This window comes from Asparagus officinalis, unplaced genomic scaffold (assembly GCF_001876935.1).
Source record: "Asparagus officinalis unplaced genomic scaffold, Aspof.V1 AsparagusV1_Un720, whole genome shotgun sequence".
Classification (NCBI taxonomy): Eukaryota; Viridiplantae; Streptophyta; class Magnoliopsida; order Asparagales; family Asparagaceae; genus Asparagus; species Asparagus officinalis.
Window position 1 is genome coordinate 18,320 of NW_017972980.1, and position 4,172 is coordinate 22,491.

A 4,172-nucleotide genomic window follows, 5' to 3' on the forward strand; every position below is an offset into this window, starting at 1 on the left:
GAGCAGTTTCGTCATGTACTATGCCAAAAGATTAATATAGACGAGTAAACTCATTTGATGTATATTCTCCATCTCTATCAGATCTTAACCTTTTAAGTTTCTTGCCAGTTTGGGTTTCAACTTCATTCTTAAAAATAATAAATTTTTCTTGGGCCTAATCTTTAGTTTTAAGCAATTAAACATAACAATATTTGCTATAGTCATCTATAAAGGTGATAAAGTATTTCTTTATGTCTTTAGTCAAAACACCATCAAATTCACAAATGTCAGTATGAACTAAATCAAGTAACTCAGAATTTCTATCAACCGATTGAAAAGGCTTCCTTGTTTGTTTAGTTGTTGTACATACTTGACATTTCTTACTATTATTTAAATAGTGTTTTGGAATCATATTAAGATTCATTATTCTTTTTACAAAATTAAAATTAATATGACCAAGATGTTTGTGCTAAATATCAGATGATTCTATATTATTGCTAACAGGATAATCAGAAATAGAAATTTTATTTATTTCGGAATTAAGAACAGGTTCCGCTCTAACCTTATACATTCTATCAGAATCATAGACTTTAAAAATAAAAGATCCACCATGAGACATAACTACTTTATTACATTTAAAATAAAGCTCATAACCCTCCCTAACTAAACATGAACCACTGATAATATTGCATCGAACAGCTGGAATATGGTGCATCCTGTGTAATAATAGAACTCGCCCTGAAGGAAACTTCAGGTCCACTCGTCCATATCCTAACACTTTAGATGCAGTTTGGTTCCCCATCTTCACAGTATTTCCGTTTGTAGGCTGGTAAGACACAAACAACAATTTGTCAACACAAATGTGTATGTTTATACCAATTTGTCAACACAAATGTGTACGTTTGCACCAGTGTCTACCAACTATTCATTTGGTTCATAAATGTTTAGTAATTCAGGGTTAATAGTAACATACCCTTCTATGGATCCAGTTGGCTCAGTCATAACCATGTTAACCTAAGGCACACTAGAGGACTCTGGATTGACTTTAGCTTTCTTTGTAGGACAAGCTTTAGCCCAATGTCCATCATGTCCACAATTCCAACATGATTTGTTTGCTTTTGGTTTCTTTTGGATCTTAGATTTGACTTTGATTTTGTCATCAAGTTTGCCATTAAGTTTGTTTTTAAGCTTTTTCCCAGAAGTTATCACATTTGCTTTAGGTTGGTGCCCAACAGGCATAACATGTTTCTGATTCTTATGCTCTTCCTCAATAGCTATGGCAATCATCAAGTCATCAAGATTTATTTTTTTCCTTATGATGCTTGAGAGACATTCCAAAAGTTTCCCAAGAATTAGAAATTTCTCGATGATTACCATAACTTGAAATTTTTCAAGAAGCTCCATTTCAGCTTCTCGCAGAGCATGAAGAACGAACAGAAGTTCATGTGCTTGTTCTGTTACAGATTTACCCTCGACCATTTGAATTTTTAAGAACTTGAACACATAATATTTTTCAAGACCGATGTCTTCAGTATTATATTTTCTGTCCAGTTTATCCCATAATGCCTTTGCAGTGGCCGAAGAAGAACAATAGACATCGAAGAGCACGTTGGCCAGAGCCAACAAAATGCTCATCTGGCTATTTGGTCCTTCTCAGTCCATTGTGCAATTTTATCTGCACTATTAGGATCATTTTCATCTAGTTTTGGGCATTCTGTTAATATCATAGCCAACAGCCCCTTAATCGTCAGCCAGATCTTCATACGTTATTGCCAACGTTTGAAGAACTATCCAGCGAACTTTTCAGGCATTGCAGACATGTCTATTTTTGAGGCATATGAACCAACCCTAGAAACAGACGACATAAGTTCAATTAATATTAGTTTCTTCAAGATTGTTGGGAAAATTAAGCATAAAAACAGATCCAAAGCAGTACAGAACAAACCATACAGGAATGAAAGAAAAGAGCAGAAAGTTAGAACCATCTTATTAAAAATACTTCAAATTCGAAATACTTTATAGAAATGCCAAATTGCCCTCTTAATGGAGTACTGTCCTTGAAGAAACTACGCCTCACCTACGGTAGCGTTGGTTCTGCACAGTACTTCCGAGGATGAGACGGCTGCAATCCAATGAAGCGCTCTCTTCTCATGAGCACCTCGACTGCTTTTTCAGTTCACCAGAATCGTAAAAATTAAACAGCTTATAGAATTGTTGAGAGAAGAAGAAGAAGAAGAGATTTTGTTTTATGTTCTGTGTATTTCAAATGATCAGAAGAGACCCTTTTATAAGGTTCACGGGAGACAAATGATTGAATTTTACTTATTGTAATGTTTGTAATGTCTGCAATAAAACTTATTCAATCCTTGTAACGTTTGTAACATACGAAACGTTCAGCTGGTTTTCAGTGAGCATATGCAAAACGTTTAAGTTGTTTTAAAGCACTGCACGTGCAAAAAAGAGCACGCCCGGTCCCGCTCGCACTCACACGCTCGCTTATATACCAACACAAGCGTGTAATACTAACACATTTGTTATGCCATAAATAACACGTGTGTTAATTTAAACCAACTAAAATGCATTTAATTAGCCAATGTGTGGGACTAAAACTCACATGCTACTAATTAGACACATTTTAATTTTCATCTATGGAATCAAATCATTAAATGATATCTTTGCATAAAAACCCCTCTAAGAATCATTTATTTCAACAAAATCATCCCATTCTCAGGGAGATTCGGGGGGTTTTGTGAAATTCTACCCTGTTTAAAACCGTATGGCCGCCCAGCCAAACCAGCCCACCCCTTGTTCGGACGCGGTCCGAATCTCGCCGCCCACGCCACCGACCGGCACCTCTCTCGGCGCGAAACAACGTGCCTCTCCCGCAGCGGCACGCGCTCCCCGCGTGTCTCCCTTCTCCGCCACGGGCCGACCCGCCTCCTGGCCCCCACCCACCCTTGGTCGCCAATCCGCCGCCTCCACGTAATCTTGAGCCCCACGCCTCCACGCCCCGCCACGTCGACAAAAGCGACCGCGCTCAGTATGCTGAACCCCCCCCATTTCCTATCGCGCTGTACGACTTAAAAAAAAAGCTTCCTTTCCCCACTCGTATAAGAGAGGGGAGGAAGGAAGAAAGCCCAGGGTGGGAGAGAGAGAGAGCGAATATAGAGATCGAGCTTTACATTGCTCTCTCTTCTTTCTCCCTTTCTAGAACTCTCTCTCTCTAGAATCGGAGACCATCGATCGCAATGCGGCGTTCTCGGGCCTTGATCGAGGCTCAGCAATGCCCTGTGGGGACACCAACAAATTGGGAGGTTTCGAGCTCTTCTACCATCGATCGAGAATGCTTCCTGCCTCCCTCTTTCTTCTTCTTCTCTTCCTTCTCTGGGACGATGATAGATGGCCGCAGATTCAGCATTGAGGCCGCCCCCAGCCGTCGGATTTTGCGGTCGAGAGGGTCAATTGATGGCGGCGGCTCGAGGTGTTTGATTATAAGAAGATGCAAGAGGAGGAGAGAGGCAGGCAGAAGAGGTTTTCTGTTACTGACAAGGATATGGATCTCTGGATTCCACAATCGCATTGAGAGGTGACCCAGATTTAGAGCCCCCGCCCCCCCCCCCCCCCCTTTTTTTAAATTTTGTTTTAGTTAGATAAATTAGGTGTTGTTATAAATTGGAAGAGAGAGGTTCATCGCCTATTTTCATGAAAATCAATTAAGCAATTTCAAGATTTTGAATCCCCAAAAGAGCCTCTATCGCATTATCCAAGAACCCCTTTTATTTTATTTTTTTTGGGATAATTATCATGAAACCCTTTTTTATATCTAATTTTACGATTTATTGTAGGGAAATATCAGGCAAGACAATACCTGAAAGCATTCAGAATACAGAAAGTAGGAATTAAATAAAAATATGTGATCATGAGCTGGAAGGTGCCGATTTTGATTGATAACTAAACCATCTTCAACGTGTATTAAAAAAATACAAACAAACAATGCTCATATATTGTGACCCTTTATATTTGATATCATCAATTGAATGATGGCTAAGCAATTGAGATACCAGCAAAATCATATTCAATATGTAATTCCTATTGATTGAATGATGATATACTGAAGCTCAGGCAACCGATAAATAACACTTCCTGCTAAAACATGGAATTTAGGAATCAAGGAAAATACATCTTTATGGTCG